The following is a 22,717-nucleotide window of genomic DNA, read 5'->3' as shown; positions in this document are numbered from 1 at the left end:
TAGTGGTTGGTTTTGTATATATCACAATGACATATATATATATGTACATGATAGTACATGATATGGTAAAATGGCTAGTGTAATTCAAAGCTACAACTTGTCTTGTAGAAAGCAAGCCCTCATGCGGCTACATCTACAGAAAAATAAAGAAAGTTATGGCTTTTTGCACAAATGAAAGCGCAAAAATGGAAAATGAGCAGAGCCCACAGTGGTTCACATCATCACTCACATACCTCATGTTTACTTTCTAGTCATGTGGTGTCAGAGAACAAGACGCAGCCAATCCTCGTTAGTATAGTGGCAAGTATCCCCGCCTGTCACGCGGGAGACCAGGGTTCGATTCCCTGACGGGGAGATTTATTATATTCTTACTCTGGACTCTGGAACTCTGGAACGAAAACTTAATTCTTCCAACAATATATTTTTATTCACAAGCTGTTTATATTTTATTGTTTGATTGTCACTCATTACAGAGGCATCTACAGTGCCGGCAAAAAAAATCTTTACAACTTCAACGAAACCACAAAATCTTAACGTTCAAGTGTTTGATTGTGGATATTTCGTTACAATTAGTATTTTAATTAATTAGTATTGATATTTACATTTTACTAAGCCAGCTTTGCTATTATATAGTTTTTGATTATCTCCTTCATTGTGTGCACTTTTAAGAAGTGAAATCATGATGCGGATTTTACACGTAAAGTTTTTTTTTACTGCACAAATGTAAAGATTTTTTTTGCCGCCACTGTACCACCAAGAATCACCACATGTGGGAAAAATTCATCCCACAAAAACAGAATGGTTGCATTTGCGCATGTTTCCAGTCCTTCCTGTATTGGTTAATCCTACAAACATGGCCGGTTAGCTCAGTTGGTCAAATCGTGGTGTTAATAAAACCAAAATTGGGGGTTTGATCCCTGTACGGGCTGGGAATGGCTCCTTAAAGGTCACCTTCACAAGTAGGTCTATGTCTGAAGTAGGTTTCTTCTTATTCAGCAGTTTCTTAGTTGCAACATGTTTTGGATGGCAATAAAGTGTTTTAGAGACTGGTTTTGGATATTTCTCAATGTTTTTGTGAATTTTTTCTGAAAGAACTTGACTCTCTCTGTATAAAATACATCGCTGTGAACAGGATTTGAACCTGTGCGGGAAAACCCCATTGGATTTCGAGTCCAACGCCTTAACCACTCGGCCATCACAGCCAACTCGAACAGCAACGAATCAGATGTTTTTGCAAAGTACATGCTAGAGGGCGGTCTGAAAGAAGGTTTTGGGCTAAGTTCACCTGAATCTCTATTGCATGACGCAGTCACGGGAAAGGCATCTTGGTAGACTTACTGAAAAATAAAGGTGTGATCTGAGGTCAATGAGTAGAAGGAGGTAAAACTCTTGTACCCTGGGGCACACAGAGATGTGGTTAACTAGCTTTTTCTCACTCTTCAAATTGTGGTTGGAAACTGCATACTACCAGTGAATTAATCTGCATGTTATTTTTCTTTTTCTATACTTTGATTTCACTAAACTTTCACCAGCCAAACCCAATCTTTTCCAAGGTAAAATACTGCATTGTGAACATGATTTAAACCAATGTGAGGATTTCAAGTCCAACGTCTTAACCATGCGGCTATCAAAATATATGCCTTCACTGATGATTCTCCAATGTCTTTTGGGAGCCACAGTTCATATGCTTTTGCTTGAATGCAGGAATGGACTTTTGATTGCTGATAGAGGTTTGGGGTAGAGCATTTTCAGCAACTGAGACAGGTCTGACTAGAGCTTCCTGAGAGCTACCAAGGAAATCGTCAATGTCCTGCGAAACATCCCTAGATTGAAAGACTGGAACGTGAATGGCTGTCAAATTTTCATATCATTTGGCCCATTTTATTAATGTAAATACTATTTTAAACTTTTCAGGAAGGTCCAGTGCTTTTGTCCAGCAAAAGCCAACGCTGTGAACAAGATTTGAACCTGTGCGGGGAAACCCCATTGGATTTCAAGTCCAACGCCTTAACCACTCGGCCACCACAGCTGACAGAGTCATGCAATTTTCCTAGACATATTCCGGGGACTGCAGTTTATGGGCTGGGTCTTGAAAGTGAGTTGGGTCTTCCATTTACTAACTAAGCTGTGGGAGGGTTTCCTCACCAGCAAATTGCCTTACAGACAGCGACAGGTCTGATGTGAGGTTTCTGAGGAGGAAAGAAAAGGTCAATCTCTTGGGACATATGGAACATAACTAATTTCATACTTCTTTTCAAGTGGAATGAGCGAACGGGTCGGATGACAAGACGGCACTGAAGGGTTTCCGCTAAGGTTTTTTGATTTATCTGGAGTGCTTTAGTGGTTGGTTTTGTATATATCACAATGACATATATATATATGTACATGATAGTACATGATATGGTAAAATGGCTAGTGTAATTCAAAGCTACAACTTGTCTTGTAGAAAGCAAGCCCTCATGCGGCTACATCTACAGAAAAATAAAGAAAGTTATGGCTTTTTGCACAAATGAAAGCGCAAAAATGGAAAATGAGCAGAGCCCACAGTGGTTCACATCATCACTCACATACCTCATGTTTACTTTCTAGTCATGTGGTGTCAGAGAACAAGACGCAGCCAATCCTCGTTAGTATAGTGGCAAGTATCCCCGCCTGTCACGCGGGAGACCAGGGTTCGATTCCCTGACGGGGAGATTTATTATATTCTTACTCTGGACTCTGGAACTCAGGAACGAAAACTTAATTCTTCCAACAATATATTTTTATTCACAAGCTGTTTATATTTTATTGTTTGATTGTCACTCATTACAGAGGCATCTACAGTGCCGGCAAAAAAAATCTTTACAACTTCAACGAAACCACAAAATCTTAACGTTCAAGTGTTTTATTGTGGATATTTCGTTACAATTAGTATTTTAATTAATTAGTATTGATATTTACATTTTACTAAGCCAGCTTTGCTATTATAAAGTTTTTGATTATCTCCTTCATTGTGTGCACTTTTAAGAAGTGAAATCATGATGCGGATTTTACACGTAAAGTTTTTTTTTACTGCACAAATGTAAAGATTTTTTTTACCGCCACTGTACCACCAAGAATCACCACATGTGGGAAAAATTCATCCCACAAAAACAGAATGGTTGCATTTGCGCATGTTTCCAGTCCTTCCTGTATTGGTTAATCCTACAAACATGGCCGGTTAGCTCAGTTGGTCAAATCGTGGTGTTAATAAAACCAAAATTGGGGGTTTGATCCCTGTACGGGCTGGGAATGGCTCCTTAAAAGTCACCTTCACAAGTAGGTCTATGTCTGAAGTAGGTTTCTTCTTATTCAGCAGTTTCTTAGTTGCAACATGTTTTGGATGGCAATAAAGTGTTTTAGAGACTGGTTTTGGATATTTCTCAATGTTTTTGTGAATTTTTTCTGAAAGAACTTGACTCTCTCTGTATAAAATACATCGCTGTGAACAGGATTTGAACCTGTGCGGGAAAACCCCATTGGATTTCGAGTCCAACGCCTTAACCACTCGGCCATCACAGCCAACTCGAACAGCAATGAATCAGATGTTTTTGCAAAGTACATGCTAGAGGGCGGTCTGAAAGAAGGTTTTGGGCTAAGTTCACCTGAATCTCTATTGCATGACGCAGTCACGGGAAAGGCATCTTGGTAGACTTACTGAAAAATAAAGGTGTGATCTGAGGTCAATGAGTAGAAGGAGGTAAAACTCTTGTACCCTGGGGCACACAGAGATGTGGTTAACTAGCTTTTTCTCACTCTTCAAATTGTGGTTGGAAACTGCATACTACCAGTGAATTAATCTGCATGTTATTTTTCTTTTTCTATACTTTGATTTCACTAAACTTTCACCAGCCAAACCCAATCTTTTCCAAGGTAAAATACTGCATTGTGAACATGATTTAAACCAATGTGAGGATTTCAAGTCCAACGTCTTAACCATGCGGCTATCAAAATATATGCCTTCACTGATGATTCTCCAATGTCTTTTGGGAGCCACAGTTCATATGCTTTTGCTTGAATGCAGGAATGGACTTTTGATTGCTGATAGAGGTTTGGGGTAGAGCATTTTCAGCAACTGAGACAGGTCTGACTAGAGCTTCCTGAGAGCTACCAAGGAAATCGTCAATGTCCTGCGAAACATCCCTAGATTGAAAGACTGGAACGTGAATGGCTGTCAAATTTTCATATCATTTGGCCCATTTTATTAATGTAAATACTATTTTAAACTTTTCAGGAAGGTCCAGTGCTTTTGTCCAGCAAAAGCCAACGCTGTGAACAAGATTTGAACCTGTGCGGGGAAACCCCATTGGATTTCAAGTCCAACGCCTTAACCACTCGGCCACCACAGCTGACAGAGTCATGCAATTTTCCTAGACATATTCCGGGGACTGCAGTTTATGGGCTGGGTCTTGAAAGTGAGTTGGGTCTTCCATTTACTAACTAAGCTGTGGGAGGGTTTCCTCACCAGCAAATTGCCTTACAGACAGCGACAGGTCTGATGTGAGGTTTCTGAGGAGGAAAGAAAAGGTCAATCTCTTGGGACATATGGAACATAACTAATTTCATACTTCTTTTCAAGTGGAATGAGCGAACGGGTCGGATGACAAGACGGCACTGAAGGGTTTCCGCTAAGGTTTTTTGATTTATCTGGAGTGCTTTAGTGGTTGGTTTTGTATATATCACAATGACATATATATATATGTACATGATAGTACATGATATGGTAAAATGGCTAGTGTAATTCAAAGCTACAACTTGTCTTGTAGAAAGCAAGCCCTCATGCGGCTACATCTACAGAAAAATAAAGAAAGTTATGGCTTTTTGCACAAATGAAAGCGCAAAAATGGAAAATGAGCAGAGCCCACAGTGGTTCACATCATCACTCACATACCTTATGTTTACTTTCTAGTCATGTGGTGTCAGAGAACAAGACGCAGCCAATCCTCGTTAGTATAGTGGCAAGTATCCCCGCCTGTCACGCGGGAGACCAGGGTTCGATTCCCTGACGGGGAGATTTATTATATTCTTACTCTGGACTCTGGAACTCAGGAACGAAAACTTAATTCTTCCAACAATATATTTTTATTCACAAGCTGTTTATATTTTATTGTTTGATTGTCACTCATTACAGAGGCATCTACAGTGCCGGCAAAAAAAATCTTTACAACTTCAACGAAACCACAAAATCTTAACGTTCAAGTGTTTTATTGTGGATATTTCGTTACAATTAGTATTTTAATTAATTAGTATTGATATTTACATTTTACTAAGCCAGCTTTGCTATTATAAAGTTTTTGATTATCTCCTTCATTGTGTGCACTTTTAAGAAGTGAAATCATGATGCGGATTTTACACGTAAAGTTTTTTTTTACTGCACAAATGTAAAGATTTTTTTTACCGCCACTGTACCACCAAGAATCACCACATGTGGGAAAAATTCATCCCACAAAAACAGAATGGTTGCATTTGCGCATGTTTCCAGTCCTTCCTGTATTGGTTAATCCTACAAACATGGCCGGTTAGCTCAGTTGGTCAAATCGTGGTGTTAATAAAACCAAAATTGGGGGTTTGATCCCTGTACGGGCTGGGAATGGCTCCTTAAAGGTCACCTTCACAAGTAGGTCTATGTCTGAAGTAGGTTTCTTCTTATTCAGCAGTTTCTTAGTTGCAACATGTTTTGGATGGCAATAAAGTGTTTTAGAGACTGGTTTTGGATATTTCTCAATGTTTTTGTGAATTTTTTCTGAAAGAACTTGACTGTCTCTGTATAAAATACATCGCTGTGAACAGGATTTGAACCTGTGCGGGAAAACCCCATTGGATTTCGAGTCCAACGCCTTAACCACTCGGCCATCACAGCCAACTCGAACAGCAACGAATCAGATGTTTTTGCAAAGTACATGCTAGAGGGCGGTCTGAAAGAAGGTTTTGGGCTAAGTTCACCTGAATCTCTATTGCATGACGCAGTCACGGGAAAGGCATCTTGGTAGACTTACTGAAAAATAAAGGTGTGATCTGAGGTCAATGAGTAGAAGGAGGTAAAACTCTTGTACCCTGGGGCACACAGAGATGTGGTTAACTAGCTTTTTCTCACTCTTCAAATTGTGGTTGGAAACTGCATACTACCAGTGAATTAATCTGCATGTTATTTTTCTTTTTCTATACTTTGATTTCACTAAACTTTCACCAGCCAAACCCAATCTTTTCCAAGGTAAAATACTGCATTGTGAACATGATTTAAACCAATGTGAGGATTTCAAGTCCAACGTCTTAACCATGCGGCTATCAAAATATATGCCTTCACTGATGATTCTCCAATGTCTTTTGGGAGCCACAGTTCATATGCTTTTGCTTGAATGCAGGAATGGACTTTTGATTGCTGATAGAGGTTTGGGGTAGAGCATTTTCAGCAACTGAGACAGGTCTGACTAGAGCTTCCTGAGAGCTACCAAGGAAATCGTCAATGTCCTGCGAAACATCCCTAGATTGAAAGACTGGAACGTGAATGGCTGTCAAATTTTCATATCATTTGGCCCATTTTATTAATGTAAATACTATTTTAAACTTTTCAGGAAGGTCCAGTTCTTTTGTCCAGCAAAAGCCAACGCTGTGAACAGGATTTGAACCTGTGCGGGGAAACCCCATTGGATTTCAAGTCCAACGCCTTAACCACTCGGCCACCACAGCTGACAGAGTCATGCAATTTTCCTAGACATATTCCGGGGACTGCAGTTTATGGGCTGGGTCTTGAAAGTGAGTTGGGTCTTCCATTTACTAACTAAGCTGTGGGAGGGTTTCCTCACCAGCAAATTGCCTTACAGACAGCGACAGGTCTGATGTGAGGTTTCTGAGGAGGAAAGAAAAGGTCAATCTCTTGGGACATATGGAACATAACTAATTTCATACTTCTTTTCAAGTGGAATGAGCGAACGGGTCGGATGACAAGACGGCACTGAAGGGTTTCCGCTAAGGTTTTTTGATTTATCTGGAGTGCTTTAGTGGTTGGTTTTGTATATATCACAATGACATATATATATATGTACATGATAGTACATGATATGGTAAAATGGCTAGTGTAATTCAAAGCTACAACATGTCTTGTAGAAAGCAAGCCCTCATGCGGCTACATCTACAGAAAAATAAAGAAAGTTATGGCTTTTTGCACAAATGAAAGCGCAAAAATGGAAAATGAGCAGAGCCCACAGTGGTTCACATCATCACTCACATACCTCATGTTTACTTTCTAGTCATGTGGTGTCAGAGAACAAGACGCAACCAATCCTCGTTAGAATAGTGGCAAGTATCCCCGCCTGTCACGCGGGAGACCAGGGTTCGATTCCCTGACGGGGAGATTTATTATATTCTTACTCTGGACTCTGGAACTCTGGAACGAAAACTTAATTCTTCCAACAATATATTTTTATTCACAAGCTGTTTATATTTTATTGTTTGATTGTCACTCATTACAGAGGCATCTACAGTGCCGGCAAAAAAAATCTTTACAACTTCAACGAAACCACAAAATCTTAACGTTCAAGTGTTTTATTGTGGATATTTCGTTACAATTAGTATTTTAATTAATTAGTATTGATATTTACATTTTACTAAGCCAGCTTTGCTATTATATAGTTTTTGATTATCTCCTTCATTGTGTGCACTTTTAAGAAGTGAAATCATGATGCGGATTTTACACGTAAAGTTTTTTTTTACTGCACAAATGTAAAGATTTTTTTTGCCGCCACTGTACCACCAAGAATCACCACATGTGGGAAAAATTCATCCCACAAAAACAGAATGGTTGCATTTGCGCATGTTTCCAGTCCTTCCTGTATTGGTTAATCCTACAAACATGGCCGGTTAGCTCAGTTGGTCAAATCGTGGTGTTAATAAAACCAAAATTGGGGGTTTGATCCCTGTACGGGCTGGGAATGGCTCCTTAAAGGTCACCTTCACAAGTAGGTCTATGTCTGAAGTAGGTTTCTTCTTATTCAGCAGTTTCTTAGTTGCAACATGTTTTGGATGGCAATAAAGTGTTTTAGAGACTGGTTTTGGATATTTCTCAATGTTTTTGTGAATTTTTTCTGAAAGAACTTGACTCTCTCTGAATAAAATACATCGCTGTGAACAGGATTTGAACCTGTGCGGGAAAACCCCATTGGATTTCGAGTCCAACGCCTTAACCACTCGGCCATCACAGCCAACTCGAACAGCAACGAATCAGATGTTTTTGCAAAGTACATGCTAGAGGGCGGTCTGAAAGAAGGTTTTGGGCTAAGTTCACCTGAATCTCTATTGCATGACGCAGTCACGGGAAAGGCATCTTGGTAGACTTACTGAAAAATAAAGGTGTGATCTGAGGTCAATGAGTAGAAGGAGGTAAAACTCTTGTACCCTGGGGCACACAGAGATGTGGTTAACTAGCTTTTTCTCACTCTTCAAATTGTGGTTGGAAACTGCATACTACCAGTGAATTAATCTGCATGTTATTTTTCTTTTTCTATACTTTGATTTCACTAAACTTTCACCAGCCAAACCCAATCTTTTCCAAGGTAAAATACTGCATTGTGAACATGATTTAAACCAATGTGAGGATTTCAAGTCCAACGTCTTAACCATGCGGCTATCAAAATATATGCCTTCACTGATGATTCTCCAATGTCTTTTGGGAGCCACAGTTCATATGCTTTTGCTTGAATGCAGGAATGGACTTTTGATTGCTGATAGAGGTTTGGGGTAGAGCATTTTCAGCAACTGAGACAGGTCTGACTAGAGCTTCCTGAGAGATACCAAGTAAATCGTCAAAGTCCTGCGAAACATCCCTAGATTGAAAGACTGGAACGTGAATGGCTGTCAAATTTTCATATCATTTGGCCCATTTTATTAATGTAAATACTATTTTAAACTTTTCAGGAAGGTCCAGTGCTTTTGTCCAGCAAAAGCCAACGCTGTGAACAGGATTTGAACCTGTGCGGGGAAACCCCATTGGATTTCAAGTCCAACGCCTTAACCACTCGGCCACCACAGCTGACAGAGTCATGCAATTTTCCTAGACATATTCCGGGGACTGCAGTTTATGGGCTGGGTCTTGAAAGTGAGTTGGGTCTTCCATTTACTAACTAAGCTGTGGGAGGGTTTCCTCACCAGCAAATTGCCTTACAGACAGCGACAGGTCTCATGTGAGGTTTCTGAGGAGGAAAGAAAAGGTCAATCTCCTTGGACATATGGAACATAACTAATTTCATACTTCTTTTCAAGTGGAATGAGCGATCGGGTCGGATGACAAGACGGCACTGAAGGGTTTCCGCTAAGGTTTTTTGATTTATCTAGAGTGCTTTAGTGGTTGGTTTTGTATATATCACAATGACATATATATATATGTACATGATAGTACATGATATGGTAAAATGGCTAGTGTAATTCAAAGCTACAACTTGTCTTGTAGAAAGCAAGCCCTCATGCGGCTACATCTACAGAAAAATAAAGAAAGTTATGGCTTTTTGCACAAATGAAAGCGCAAAAATGGAAAATGAGCAGAGCCCACAGTGGTTCACATCATCACTCACATACCTCATGTTTACTTTCTAGTCATGTGGTGTCAGAGGACAAGATGCAACCAATCCTCGTTAGTATAGTGGCAAGTATCCCCGCCTGTCACGCGGGAGACCAGGGTTCGATTCCCTGACGGGGAGATTTATTATATTCTTACTCTGGACTCTGGAACTCTGGAACGAAAACTTAATTCTTCCAACAATATATTTTTATTCACAAGCTGTTTATATTTTATTGTTTGATTGTCACTCATTACAGAGGCATCTACAGTGCCGGCAAAAAAAATCTTTACAACTTCAACGAAACCACAAAATCTTAACGTTCAAATGTTTTATTGTGGATATTTCGTTACAATTAGTATTTTAATTAATTAGTATTGATATTTACATTTTACTAAGCCAGCTTTGCTATTATATAGTTTTTGATTATCTCCTTCATTGTGTGCACTTTTAAGAAGTGAAATCATGATGCGGATTTTACACGTAAAGTTTTTTTTTACTGCACAAATGTAAAGATTTTTTTTGCCGCCACTGTACCACCAAGAATCACCACATGTGGGAAAAATTCATCCCACAAAAACAGAATGGTTGCATTTGCGCATGTTTCCAGTCCTTCCTGTATTGGTTAATCCTACAAACATGGCCGGTTAGCTCAGTTGGTCAAATCGTGGTGTTAATAAAACCAAAATTGGGGGTTTGATCCCTGTACGGGCTGGGAATGGCTCCTTAAAGGTCACCTTCACAAGTAGGTCTATGTCTGAAGTAGGTTTCTTCTTATTCAGCAGTTTCTTAGTTGCAACATGTTTTGGATGGCAATAAAGTGTTTTAGAGACTGGTTTTGGATATTTCTCAATGTTTTTGTGAATTTTTTCTGAAAGAACTTGACTCTCTCTGTATAAAATACATCGCTGTGAACAGGATTTGAACCTGTGCGGGAAAACCCCATTGGATTTCGAGTCCAACGCCTTAACCACTCGGCCATCACAGCCAACTCGAACAGCAATGAATCAGATGTTTTTGCAAAGTACATGCTAGAGGGCGGTCTGAAAGAAGGTTTTGGGCTAAGTTCACCTGAATCTCTATTGCATGACGCAGTCACGGGAAAGGCATCTTGGTAGACTTACTGAAAAATAAAGGTGTGATCTGAGGTCAATGAGTAGAAGGAGGTAAAACTCTTGTACCCTGGGGCACACAGAGATGTGGTTAACTAGCTTTTTCTCACTCTTCAAATTGTGGTTGGAAACTGCATACTACCAGTGAATTAATCTGCATGTTATTTTTCTTTTTCTATACTTTGATTTCACTAAACTTTCACCAGCCAAACCCAATCTTTTCCAAGGTAAAATACTGCATTGTGAACATGATTTAAACCAATGTGAGGATTTCAAGTCCAACGTCTTAACCATGCGGCTATCAAAATATATGCCTTCACTGATGATTCTCCAATGTCTTTTGGGAGCCACAGTTCATATGCTTTTGCTTGAATGCAGGAATGGACTTTTGATTGCTGATAGAGGTTTGGGGTAGAGCATTTTCAGCAACTGAGACAGGTCTGACTAGAGCTTCCTGAGAGCTACCAAGGAAATCGTCAATGTCCTGCGAAACATCCCTAGATTGAAAGACTGGAACGTGAATGGCTGTCAAATTTTCATATCATTTGGCCCATTTTATTAATGTAAATACTATTTTAAACTTTTCAGGAAGGTCCAGTGCTTTTGTCCAGCAAAAGCCAACGCTGTGAACAAGATTTGAACCTGTGCGGGGAAACCCCATTGGATTTCAAGTCCAACGCCTTAACCACTCGGCCACCACAGCTGACAGAGTCATGCAATTTTCCTAGACATATTCCGGGGACTGCAGTTTATGGGCTGGGTCTTGAAAGTGAGTTGGGTCTTCCATTTACTAACTAAGCTGTGGGAGGGTTTCCTCACCAGCAAATTGCCTTACAGACAGCGACAGGTCTGATGTGAGGTTTCTGAGGAGGAAAGAAAAGGTCAATCTCTTGGGACATATGGAACATAACTAATTTCATACTTCTTTTCAAGTGGAATGAGCGAACGGGTCGGATGACAAGACGGCACTGAAGGGTTTCCGCTAAGGTTTTTTGATTTATCTGGAGTGCTTTAGTGGTTGGTTTTGTATATATCACAATGACATATATATATATGTACATGATAGTACATGATATGGTAAAATGGCTAGTGTAATTCAAAGCTACAACTTGTCTTGTAGAAAGCAAGCCCTCATGCGGCTACATCTACAGAAAAATAAAGAAAGTTATGGCTTTTTGCACAAATGAAAGCGCAAAAATGGAAAATGAGCAGAGCCCACAGTGGTTCACATCATCACTCACATACCTCATGTTTACTTTCTAGTCATGTGGTGTCAGAGAACAAGACGCAGCCAATCCTCGTTAGTATAGTGGCAAGTATCCCCGCCTGTCACGCGGGAGACCAGGGTTCGATTCCCTGACGGGGAGATTTATTATATTCTTACTCTGGACTCTGGAACTCAGGAACGAAAACTTAATTCTTCCAACAATATATTTTTATTCACAAGCTGTTTATATTTTATTGTTTGATTGTCACTCATTACAGAGGCATCTACAGTGCCGGCAAAAAAAATCTTTACAACTTCAACGAAACCACAAAATCTTAACGTTCAAGTGTTTTATTGTGGATATTTCGTTACAATTAGTATTTTAATTAATTAGTATTGATATTTACATTTTACTAAGCCAGCTTTGCTATTATAAAGTTTTTGATTATCTCCTTCATTGTGTGCACTTTTAAGAAGTGAAATCATGATGCGGATTTTACACGTAAAGTTTTTTTTTACTGCACAAATGTAAAGATTTTTTTTACCGCCACTGTACCACCAAGAATCACCACATGTGGGAAAAATTCATCCCACAAAAACAGAATGGTTGCATTTGCGCATGTTTCCAGTCCTTCCTGTATTGGTTAATCCTACAAACATGGCCGGTTAGCTCAGTTGGTCAAATCGTGGTGTTAATAAAACCAAAATTGGGGGTTTGATCCCTGTACGGGCTGGGAATGGCTCCTTAAAGGTCACCTTCACAAGTAGGTCTATGTCTGAAGTAGGTTTCTTCTTATTCAGCAGTTTCTTAGTTGCAACATGTTTTGGATGGCAATAAAGTGTTTTAGAGACTGGTTTTGGATATTTCTCAATGTTTTTGTGAATTTTTTCTGAAAGAACTTGACTGTCTCTGTATAAAATACATCGCTGTGAACAGGATTTGAACCTGTGCGGGAAAACCCCATTGGATTTCGAGTCCAACGCCTTAACCACTCGGCCATCACAGCCAACTCGAACAGCAACGAATCAGATGTTTTTGCAAAGTACATGCTAGAGGGCGGTCTGAAAGAAGGTTTTGGGCTAAGTTCACCTGAATCTCTATTGCATGACGCAGTCACGGGAAAGGCATCTTGGTAGACTTACTGAAAAATAAAGGTGTGATCTGAGGTCAATGAGTAGAAGGAGGTAAAACTCTTGTACCCTGGGGCACACAGAGATGTGGTTAACTAGCTTTTTCTCACTCTTCAAATTGTGGTTGGAAACTGCATACTACCAGTGAATTAATCTGCATGTTATTTTTCTTTTTCTATACTTTGATTTCACTAAACTTTCACCAGCCAAACCCAATCTTTTCCAAGGTAAAATACTGCATTGTGAACATGATTTAAACCAATGTGAGGATTTCAAGTCCAACGTCTTAACCATGCGGCTATCAAAATATATGCCTTCACTGATGATTCTCCAATGTCTTTTGGGAGCCACAGTTCATATGCTTTTGCTTGAATGCAGGAATGGACTTTTGATTGCTGATAGAGGTTTGGGGTAGAGCATTTTCAGCAACTGAGACAGGTCTGACTAGAGCTTCCTGAGAGCTACCAAGGAAATCGTCAATGTCCTGCGAAACATCCCTAGATTGAAAGACTGGAACGTGAATGGCTGTCAAATTTTCATATCATTTGGCCCATTTTATTAATGTAAATACTATTTTAAACTTTTCAGGAAGGTCCAGTTCTTTTGTCCAGCAAAAGCCAACGCTGTGAACAGGATTTGAACCTGTGCGGGGAAACCCCATTGGATTTCAAGTCCAACGCCTTAACCACTCGGCCACCACAGCTGACAGAGTCATGCAATTTTCCTAGACATATTCCGGGGACTGCAGTTTATGGGCTGGGTCTTGAAAGTGAGTTGGGTCTTCCATTTACTAACTAAGCTGTGGGAGGGTTTCCTCACCAGCAAATTGCCTTACAGACAGCGACAGGTCTGATGTGAGGTTTCTGAGGAGGAAAGAAAAGGTCAATCTCTTGGGACATATGGAACATAACTAATTTCATACTTCTTTTCAAGTGGAATGAGCGAACGGGTCGGATGACAAGACGGCACTGAAGGGTTTCCGCTAAGGTTTTTTGATTTATCTGGAGTGCTTTAGTGGTTGGTTTTGTATATATCACAATGACATATATATATATGTACATGATAGTACATGATATGGTAAAATGGCTAGTGTAATTCAAAGCTACAACATGTCTTGTAGAAAGCAAGCCCTCATGCGGCTACATCTACAGAAAAATAAAGAAAGTTATGGCTTTTTGCACAAATGAAAGCGCAAAAATGGAAAATGAGCAGAGCCCACAGTGGTTCACATCATCACTCACATACCTCATGTTTACTTTCTAGTCATGTGGTGTCAGAGAACAAGACGCAACCAATCCTCGTTAGAATAGTGGCAAGTATCCCCGCCTGTCACGCGGGAGACCAGGGTTCGATTCCCTGACGGGGAGATTTATTATATTCTTACTCTGGACTCTGGAACTCTGGAACGAAAACTTAATTCTTCCAACAATATATTTTTATTCACAAGCTGTTTATATTTTATTGTTTGATTGTCACTCATTACAGAGGCATCTACAGTGCCGGCAAAAAAAATCTTTACAACTTCAACGAAACCACAAAATCTTAACGTTCAAGTGTTTTATTGTGGATATTTCGTTACAATTAGTATTTTAATTAATTAGTATTGATATTTACATTTTACTAAGCCAGCTTTGCTATTATATAGTTTTTGATTATCTCCTTCATTGTGTGCACTTTTAAGAAGTGAAATCATGATGCGGATTTTACACGTAAAGTTTTTTTTTACTGCACAAATGTAAAGATTTTTTTTGCCGCCACTGTACCACCAAGAATCACCACATGTGGGAAAAATTCATCCCACAAAAACAGAATGGTTGCATTTGCGCATGTTTCCAGTCCTTCCTGTATTGGTTAATCCTACAAACATGGCCGGTTAGCTCAGTTGGTCAAATCGTGGTGTTAATAAAACCAAAATTGGGGGTTTGATCCCTGTACGGGCTGGGAATGGCTCCTTAAAGGTCACCTTCACAAGTAGGTCTATGTCTGAAGTAGGTTTCTTCTTATTCAGCAGTTTCTTAGTTGCAACATGTTTTGGATGGCAATAAAGTGTTTTAGAGACTGGTTTTGGATATTTCTCAATGTTTTTGTGAATTTTTTCTGAAAGAACTTGACTCTCTCTGTATAAAATACATCGCTGTGAACAGGATTTGAACCTGTGCGGGAAAACCCCATTGGATTTCGAGTCCAACGCCTTAACCACTCGGCCATCACAGCCAACTCGAACAGCAACGAATCAGATGTTTTTGCAAAGTACATGCTAGAGGGTGGTCTGAAAGAAGGTTTTGGGCTAAGTTCACCTGAATCTCTATTGCATGACGCAGTCACGGGAAAGGCATCTTGGTAGACTTACTGAAAAATAAAGGTGTGATCTGAGGTCAATGAGTAGAAGGAGGTAAAACTCTTGTACCCTGGGGCACACAGAGATGTGGTTAACTAGCTTTTTCTCACTCTTCAAATTGTGGTTGGAAACTGCATACTACCAGTGAATTAATCTGCATGTTATTTTTCTTTTTCTATACTTTGATTTCACTAAACTTTCACCAGCCAAACCCAATCTTTTCCAAGGTAAAATACTGCATTGTGAACATGATTTAAACCAATGTGAGGATTTCAAGTCCAACGTCTTAACCATGCGGCTATCAAAATATATGCCTTCACTGATGATTCTCCAATGTCTTTTGGGAGCCACAGTTCATATGCTTTTGCTTGAATGCAGGAATGGACTTTTGATTGCTGATAGAGGTTTGGGGTAGAGCATTTTCAGCAACTGAGACAGGTCTGACTAGAGCTTCCTGAGAGATACCAAGTAAATCGTCAAAGTCCTGCGAAACATCCCTAGATTGAAAGACTGGAACGTGAATGGCTGTCAAATTTTCATATCATTTGGCCCATTTTATTAATGTAAATACTATTTTAAACTTTTCAGGAAGGTCCAGTGCTTTTGTCCAGCAAAAGCCAACGCTGTGAACAGGATTTGAACCTGTGCGGGGAAACCCCATTGGATTTCAAGTCCAACGCCTTAACCACTCGGCCACCACAGCTGACAGAGTCATGCAATTTTCCTAGACATATTCCGGGGACTGCAGTTTATGGGCTGGGTCTTGAAAGTGAGTTGGGTCTTCCATTTACTAACTAAGCTGTGGGAGGGTTTCCTCACCAGCAAATTGCCTTACAGACAGCGACAGGTCTCATGTGAGGTTTCTGAGGAGGAAAGAAAAGGTCAATCTCCTTGGACATATGGAACATAACTAATTTCATACTTCTTTTCAAGTGGAATGAGCGATCGGGTCGGATGACAAGACGGCACTGAAGGGTTTCCGCTAAGGTTTTTTGATTTATCTGGAGTGCTTTAGTGGTTGGTTTTGTATATATCACAATGACATATATATATATGTACATGATAGTACATGATATGGTAAAATGGCTAGTGTAATTCAAAGCTACAACTTGTCTTGTAGAAAGCAAGCCCTCATGCGGCTACATCTACAGAAAAATAAAGAAAGTTATGGCTTTTTGCACAAATGAAAGCGCAAAAATGGAAAATGAGCAGAGCCCACAGTGGTTCACATCATCACTCACATACCTCATGTTTACTTTCTAGTCATGTGGTGTCAGAGGACAAGATGCAACCAATCCTCGTTAGTATAGTGGCAAGTATCCCCGCCTGTCACGCGGGAGACCAGGGTTCGATTCCCTGACGGGGAGATTTATTATATTCTTACTCTGGACTCTGGAACTCTGGAACGAAAACTTAATTCTTCCAACAATATATTTTTATTCACAAGCTGTTTATATTTTATTGTTTGATTGTCACTCATTACAGAGGCATCTACAGTGCCGGCAAAAAAAATCTTTACAACTTCAACGAAACCACAAAATCTTAACGTTCAAATGTTTTATTGTGGATATTTCGTTACAATTAGTATTTTAATTAATTAGTATTGATATTTACATTTTACTAAGCCAGCTTTGCTATTATATAGTTTTTGATTATCTCCTTCATTGTGTGCACTTTTAAGAAGTGAAATCATGATGCGGATTTTACACGTAAAGTTTTTTTTTACTGCACAAATGTAAAGATTTTTTTTGCCGCCACTGTACCACCAAGAATCACCACATGTGGGAAAAATTCATCCCACAAAAACAGAATGGTTGCATTTGCGCATGTTTCCAGTCCTTCCTGTATTGGTTAATCCTACAAACATGGCCGGTTAGCTCAGTTGGTCAAATCGTGGTGTTAATAAAACCAAAATTGGGGGTTTGATCCCTGTACGGGCTGGGAATGGCTCCTTAAAGGTCACCTTCACAAGTAGGTCTATGTCTGAAGTAGGTTTCTTCTTATTCAGCAGTTTCTTAGTTGCAACATGTTTTGGATGGCAATAAAGTGTTTTAGAGACTGGTTTTGGATATTTCTCAATGTTTTTGTGAATTTTTTCTGAAAGAACTTGACTCTCTCTGTATAAAATACATCGCTGTGAACAGGATTTGAACCTGTGCGGGAAAACCCCATTGGATTTCGAGTCCAACGCCTTAACCACTCGGCCATCACAGCCAACTCGAACAGCAACGAATCAGATGTTTTTGCAAAGTACATGCTAGAGGGCGGTCTGAAAGAAGGTTTTGGGCTAAGTTCACCTGAATCTCTATTGCATGACGCAGTCACGGGAAAGGCATCTTGGTAGACTTACTGAAAAATAAAGGTGTGATCTGAGGTCAATGAGTAGAAGGAGGTAAAACTCTTGTACCCTGGGGCACACAGAGATGTGGTTAACTAGCTTTTTCTCACTCTTCAAATTGTGGTTGGAAACTGCATACTACCAGTGAATTAATCTGCATGTTATTTTTCTTTTTCTATACTTTGATTTCACTAAACTTTCACCACCCAAACCCAATCTTTTCCAAGGTAAAATACTGCATTGTGAACATGATTTAAACCAATGTGAGGATTTCAAGTCCAACGTCTTAACCATGCGGCTATCAAAATATATGCCTTCACTGATGATTCTCCAATGTCTTTTAGGAGCCACAGTTCATATGCTTTTGCTTGAATGCAGGAATGGACTTTTGATTGCTGATAGAGGTTTGGGGTAGAGCATTTTCAGCAACTGAGACAGGTCTGACTAGAGCTTCCTGAGAGCTACCAAGGAAATCGTCAATGTCCTGCGAAACATCCCTAGATTGAAAGACTGGAACGTGAATGGCTGTCAAATTTTCATATCATTTGGCCCATTTTATTAATGTAAATACTATTTTAAACTTTTCAGGAAGGTCCAGTGCTTTTGTCCAGCAAAAGCCAACGCTGTGAACAGGATTTGAACCTGTGCGGGGAAACCCCATTGGATTTCAAGTCCAACGCCTTAACCACTCGGCCACCACAGCTGACAGAGTCATGCAATTTTCCTAGACATATTCCGGGGACTGCAGTTTATGGGCTGGGTCTTGAAAGTGAGTTGGGTCTTCCATTTACTAACTAAGCTGTGGGAGGGTTTCCTCACCAGCAAATTGCCTTACAGACAGCGACAGGTCTGATGTGAGGTTTCTGAGGAGGAAAGAAAAGGTCAATCTCTTGGGACATATGGAACATAACTAATTTCATACTTCTTTTCAAGTGGAATGAGCGAACGGGTCGGATGACAAGACGGCACTGAAGGGTTTCCGCTAAGGTTTTTTGATTTATCTGGAGTGCTTTAGTGGTTGGTTTTGTATATATCACAATGACATATATATATATGTACATGATAGTACATGATATGGTAAAATGGCTAGTGTAATTCAAAGCTACAACATGTCTTGTAGAAAGCAAGCCCTCATGCGGCTACATCTACAGAAAAATAAAGAAAGTTATGGCTTTTTGCACAAATGAAAGCGCAAAAATGGAAAATGAGCAGAGCCCACAGTGGTTCACATCATCACTCACATACCTCATGTTTACTTTCTAGTCATGTGGTGTCAGAGGACAAGATGCAACCAATCCTCGTTAGTATAGTGGCAAGTATCCCCGCCTGTCACGCGAGAGACCAGGTTTCGATTCCCTGACGGGGAGATTTATTATATTCTTACTCTGGACTCTGGAACTCTGGAACGAAAACTTAATTCTTCCAACAATATATTTTTATTCACAAGCTGTTTATATTTTATTGTTTGATTGTCACTCATTACAGAGGCATCTACAGTGCCGGCAAAAAAAATCTTTACAACTTCAACGAAACCACAAAATCTTAACGTTCAAATGTTTTATTGTGGATATTTCGTTACAATTAGTATTTTAATTAATTAGTATTGATATTTACATTTTACTAAGCCAGCTTTGCTATTATATAGTTTTTGATTATCTCCTTCATTGTGTGCACTTTTAAGAAGTGAAATCATGATGCGGATTTTACACGTAAAGTTTTTTTTTACTGCACAAATGTAAAGATTTTTTTTGCCGCCACTGTACCACCAAGAATCACCACATGTGGGAAAAATTCATCCCACAAAAACAGAATGGTTGCATTTGCGCATGTTTCCAGTCCTTCCTGTATTGGTTAATCCTACAAACATGGCCGGTTAGCTCAGTTGGTCAAATCGTGGTGTTAATAAAACCAAAATTGGGGGTTTGATCCCTGTACGGGCTGGGAATGGCTCCTTAAAGGTCACCTTCACAAGTAGGTCTATGTCTGAAGTAGGTTTCTTCTTATTCAGCAGTTTCTTAGTTGCAACATGTTTTGGATGGCAATAAAGTGTTTTAGAGACTGGTTTTGGATATTTCTCAATGTTTTTGTGAATTTTTTCTGAAAGAACTTGACTCTCTCTGTATAAAATACATCGCTGTGAACAGGATTTGAATCTGTGCGGGAAAACCCCATTGGATTTCGAGTCCAACGCCTTAACCACTCGGCCATCACAGCCAACTCGAACAGCAACGAATCAGATGTTTTTGCAAAGTACATGCTAGAGGGCGGTCTGAAAGAAGGTTTTGGGCTAAGTTCACCTGAATCTCTATTGCATGACGCAGTCACGGGAAAGGCATCTTGGTAGACTTACTGAAAAATAAAGGTGTGATCTGAGGTCAATGAGTAGAAGGAGGTAAAACTCTTGTACCCTGGGGCACACAGAGATGTGGTTAACTAGCTTTTTCTCACTCTTCAAATTGTGGTTGGAAACTGCATACTACCAGTGAATTAATCTGCATGTTATTTTTCTTTTTCTATACTTTGATTTCACTAAACTTTCACCAGCCAAACCCAATCTTTTCCAAGGTAAAATACTGCATTGTGAACATGATTTAAACCAATGTGAGGATTTCAAGTCCAACGTCTTAACCATGCGGCTATCAAAATATATGCCTTCACTGATGATTCTCCAATGTCTTTTGGGAGCCACAGTTCATATGCTTTTGCTTGAATGCAGGAATGGACTTTTGATTGCTGATAGAGGTTTGGGGTAGAGCATTTTCAGCAACTGAGACAGGTCTGACTAGAGCTTCCTGAGAGCTACCAAGGAAATCGTCAATGTCCTGCGAAACATCCCTAGATTGAAAGACTGGAACGTGAATGGCTGTCAAATTTTCATATCATTTGGCCCATTTTATTAATGTAAATACTATTTTAAACTTTTCAGGAAGGTCCAGTGCTTTTGTCCAGCAAAAGCCAACGCTGTGAACAGGATTTGAACCTGTGCGGGGAAACCCCATTGGATTTCAAGTCCAACGCCTTAACCACTCGGCCACCACAGCTGACAGAGTCATGCAATTTTCCTAGACATATTCCGGGGACTGCAGTTTATGGGCTGGGTCTTGAAAGTGAGTTGGGTCTTCCATTTACTAACTAAGCTGTGGGAGGGTTTCCTCACCAGCAAATTGCCTTACAGACAGCGACAGGTCTGATGTGAGGTTTCTGAGGAGGAAAGAAAAGGTCAATCTCTTGGGACATATGGAACATAATTAATTTCATACTTCTTTTCAAGTGGAATGAGCGAACGGGTCGGATGACAAGACGGCACTGAAGGGTTTCCGCTAAGGTTTTTTGATTTATCTGGAGTGCTTTAGTGGTTGGTTTTGTATATATCACAATGACATATATATATATGTACATGATAGTACATGATATGGTAAAATGGCTAGTGTAATTCAAAGCTACAACTTGTCTTGTAGAAAGCAAGCCCTCATGCGGCTACATCTACAGAAAAATAAAGAAAGTTATGGCTTTTTGCACAAATGAAAGCGCAAAAATGGAAAATGAGCAGAGCCCACAGTGGTTCACATCATCACTCACATACCTCATGTTTACTTTCTAGTCATGTGGTGTCAGAGGACAAGACGCAACCAATCCTCGTTAGTATAGTGGCAAGTATCCCCGCCTGTCACGCGGGAGACCAGGGTTAGATTTATTATATTCTTACTCTGGACTCTGGAACTCTGGAACGAAAACTTAATTCTTCCAACAATATATTTTTATTCACAAGCTGTTTATATTTTATTGTTTGATTGTCACTCATTACAGAGGCATCTACAGTGCCGGCAAAAAAAATCTTTACAACTTCAACGAAACCACAAAATCTTAACGTTCAAGTGTTTTATTGTGGATATTTCGTTACAATTAGTATTTTAATTAATTAGTATTGATATTTACATTTTACTAAGCCAGCTTTGCTATTATATAGTTTTTGATTATCTCCTTCATTGTGTGCACTTTTAAGAAGTGAAATCATGATGCGGATTTTACACGTAAAGTTTTTTTTTACTGCACAAATGTAAAGATTTTTTTTGCCGCCACTGTACCACCAAGAATCACCACATGTGGGAAAGATTCATCCCACAAAAACAGAATGGTTGCATTTGCGCATGTTTCCAGTCCTTCCTGTATTGGTTAATCCTACAAACATGGCCGGTTAGCTCAGTTGGTCAAATTGTGGTGTTAATAAAACCAAAATTGGGGGTTTGATCCCTGTACGGGCTGGGAATGGCTCCTTAAAGGTCACCTTCACAAGTAGGTCTATGTCTGAAGTAGGTTTCTTCTTATTCAGCAGTTTCTTAGTTGCAACATGTTTTGGATGGCAATAAAGTGTTTTAGAGACTGGTTTTGGATATTTCTCAATGTTTTTGTGAATTTTTTCTGAAAGAACTTGACTCTCTCTGTATAAAATACATCGCTGTGAACAGGATTTGAACCTGTGCGGGAAAACCCCATTGGATTTCGAGTCCAACGCCTTAACCACTCGGCCATCACAGCCAACTCGAACAGCAACGAATCAGATGTTTTTGCAAAGTACATGCTAGAGGGCGGTCTGAAAGAAGGTTTTGGGCTAAGTTCACCTGAATCTCTATTGCATGACGCAGTCACGGGAAAGGCATCTTGGTAGACTTACTGAAAAATAAAGGTGTGATCTGAGGTCAATGAGTAGAAGGAGGTAAAACTCTTGTACCCTGGGGCACATAGAGATGTGGTTAACTAGCTTTTTCTCACTCTTCAAATTGTGGTTGGAAACTGCATACTACCAGTGAATTAATCTGCATGTTATTTTTCTTTTTCTATACTTTGATTTCACTAAACTTTCACCAGCCAAACCCAATCTTTTCCAAGGTAAAATACTGCATTGTGAACATGATTTAAACCAATGTGAGGATTTCAAGTCCAACGTCTTAACCATGCGGCTATCAAAATATATGCCTTCACTGATGATTCTCCAATGTCTTTTGGGAGCCACAGTTCATATGCTTT

The 22,717-nt window shown here is 39.7% G+C and overlaps 25 non-coding genes across 25 annotated transcripts; 6 read left to right on the top strand and 19 right to left on the bottom strand.

Moving 5' to 3' along the window:
- Positions 1-283: 283 nt before the first annotated feature.
- TRNAD-GUC (transfer RNA aspartic acid (anticodon GUC)) lies at positions 284-355 on the top strand. Its single transcript has one exon. It is a non-coding gene; the product is annotated as a tRNA-Asp (tRNA).
- A 765-nt stretch (positions 356-1,120) lies between these two features.
- Positions 1,121-1,202, bottom strand: TRNAS-CGA (transfer RNA serine (anticodon CGA)). The gene has a single exon. It is a non-coding gene; the product is annotated as a tRNA-Ser (tRNA).
- A 745-nt stretch (positions 1,203-1,947) lies between these two features.
- Positions 1,948-2,029, bottom strand: TRNAS-UGA (transfer RNA serine (anticodon UGA)). The gene has a single exon. It is a non-coding gene; the product is annotated as a tRNA-Ser (tRNA).
- A 592-nt stretch (positions 2,030-2,621) lies between these two features.
- Positions 2,622-2,693, top strand: TRNAD-GUC (transfer RNA aspartic acid (anticodon GUC)). Its single transcript has one exon. It is a non-coding gene; the product is annotated as a tRNA-Asp (tRNA).
- A 765-nt stretch (positions 2,694-3,458) lies between these two features.
- Positions 3,459-3,540, bottom strand: TRNAS-CGA (transfer RNA serine (anticodon CGA)). Its single transcript has one exon. It is a non-coding gene; the product is annotated as a tRNA-Ser (tRNA).
- Positions 3,541-4,285: 745 nt separating this feature from the next.
- On the bottom strand, positions 4,286-4,367 carry TRNAS-UGA (transfer RNA serine (anticodon UGA)). The gene has a single exon. It is a non-coding gene; the product is annotated as a tRNA-Ser (tRNA).
- Positions 4,368-4,959: 592 nt separating this feature from the next.
- On the top strand, positions 4,960-5,031 carry TRNAD-GUC (transfer RNA aspartic acid (anticodon GUC)). Its single transcript has one exon. It is a non-coding gene; the product is annotated as a tRNA-Asp (tRNA).
- Positions 5,032-5,796: 765 nt separating this feature from the next.
- TRNAS-CGA (transfer RNA serine (anticodon CGA)) lies at positions 5,797-5,878 on the bottom strand. The gene has a single exon. It is a non-coding gene; the product is annotated as a tRNA-Ser (tRNA).
- Positions 5,879-6,623: 745 nt separating this feature from the next.
- TRNAS-UGA (transfer RNA serine (anticodon UGA)) lies at positions 6,624-6,705 on the bottom strand. Its single transcript has one exon. It is a non-coding gene; the product is annotated as a tRNA-Ser (tRNA).
- Positions 6,706-8,134: 1,429 nt separating this feature from the next.
- TRNAS-CGA (transfer RNA serine (anticodon CGA)) lies at positions 8,135-8,216 on the bottom strand. The gene has a single exon. It is a non-coding gene; the product is annotated as a tRNA-Ser (tRNA).
- A 745-nt stretch (positions 8,217-8,961) lies between these two features.
- On the bottom strand, positions 8,962-9,043 carry TRNAS-UGA (transfer RNA serine (anticodon UGA)). The gene has a single exon. It is a non-coding gene; the product is annotated as a tRNA-Ser (tRNA).
- A 592-nt stretch (positions 9,044-9,635) lies between these two features.
- On the top strand, positions 9,636-9,707 carry TRNAD-GUC (transfer RNA aspartic acid (anticodon GUC)). The gene has a single exon. It is a non-coding gene; the product is annotated as a tRNA-Asp (tRNA).
- Positions 9,708-10,472: 765 nt separating this feature from the next.
- Positions 10,473-10,554, bottom strand: TRNAS-CGA (transfer RNA serine (anticodon CGA)). Its single transcript has one exon. It is a non-coding gene; the product is annotated as a tRNA-Ser (tRNA).
- A 745-nt stretch (positions 10,555-11,299) lies between these two features.
- Positions 11,300-11,381, bottom strand: TRNAS-UGA (transfer RNA serine (anticodon UGA)). Its single transcript has one exon. It is a non-coding gene; the product is annotated as a tRNA-Ser (tRNA).
- A 592-nt stretch (positions 11,382-11,973) lies between these two features.
- TRNAD-GUC (transfer RNA aspartic acid (anticodon GUC)) lies at positions 11,974-12,045 on the top strand. Its single transcript has one exon. It is a non-coding gene; the product is annotated as a tRNA-Asp (tRNA).
- A 765-nt stretch (positions 12,046-12,810) lies between these two features.
- On the bottom strand, positions 12,811-12,892 carry TRNAS-CGA (transfer RNA serine (anticodon CGA)). Its single transcript has one exon. It is a non-coding gene; the product is annotated as a tRNA-Ser (tRNA).
- A 745-nt stretch (positions 12,893-13,637) lies between these two features.
- TRNAS-UGA (transfer RNA serine (anticodon UGA)) lies at positions 13,638-13,719 on the bottom strand. Its single transcript has one exon. It is a non-coding gene; the product is annotated as a tRNA-Ser (tRNA).
- Positions 13,720-15,148: 1,429 nt separating this feature from the next.
- TRNAS-CGA (transfer RNA serine (anticodon CGA)) lies at positions 15,149-15,230 on the bottom strand. The gene has a single exon. It is a non-coding gene; the product is annotated as a tRNA-Ser (tRNA).
- A 745-nt stretch (positions 15,231-15,975) lies between these two features.
- TRNAS-UGA (transfer RNA serine (anticodon UGA)) lies at positions 15,976-16,057 on the bottom strand. The gene has a single exon. It is a non-coding gene; the product is annotated as a tRNA-Ser (tRNA).
- Positions 16,058-16,649: 592 nt separating this feature from the next.
- Positions 16,650-16,721, top strand: TRNAD-GUC (transfer RNA aspartic acid (anticodon GUC)). Its single transcript has one exon. It is a non-coding gene; the product is annotated as a tRNA-Asp (tRNA).
- A 765-nt stretch (positions 16,722-17,486) lies between these two features.
- TRNAS-CGA (transfer RNA serine (anticodon CGA)) lies at positions 17,487-17,568 on the bottom strand. The gene has a single exon. It is a non-coding gene; the product is annotated as a tRNA-Ser (tRNA).
- A 745-nt stretch (positions 17,569-18,313) lies between these two features.
- Positions 18,314-18,395, bottom strand: TRNAS-UGA (transfer RNA serine (anticodon UGA)). The gene has a single exon. It is a non-coding gene; the product is annotated as a tRNA-Ser (tRNA).
- A 1,429-nt stretch (positions 18,396-19,824) lies between these two features.
- Positions 19,825-19,906, bottom strand: TRNAS-CGA (transfer RNA serine (anticodon CGA)). The gene has a single exon. It is a non-coding gene; the product is annotated as a tRNA-Ser (tRNA).
- Positions 19,907-20,651: 745 nt separating this feature from the next.
- Positions 20,652-20,733, bottom strand: TRNAS-UGA (transfer RNA serine (anticodon UGA)). The gene has a single exon. It is a non-coding gene; the product is annotated as a tRNA-Ser (tRNA).
- Positions 20,734-22,146: 1,413 nt separating this feature from the next.
- Positions 22,147-22,228, bottom strand: TRNAS-CGA (transfer RNA serine (anticodon CGA)). The gene has a single exon. It is a non-coding gene; the product is annotated as a tRNA-Ser (tRNA).
- Positions 22,229-22,717: the final 489 nt, after the last annotated feature.

This window comes from Phyllobates terribilis, unplaced genomic scaffold, assembly GCF_046119375.1.
Source record: "Phyllobates terribilis strain yellow unplaced genomic scaffold, ASM4611937v1 Scaffold_11__3_contigs__length_659146591, whole genome shotgun sequence".
In the NCBI taxonomy this organism is placed as follows: Eukaryota; Metazoa; Chordata; class Amphibia; order Anura; family Dendrobatidae; genus Phyllobates; species Phyllobates terribilis.
Note: the sequence above shows the minus strand (reverse complement) of the source record. Positions and strands in the feature narration are given on the sequence as shown.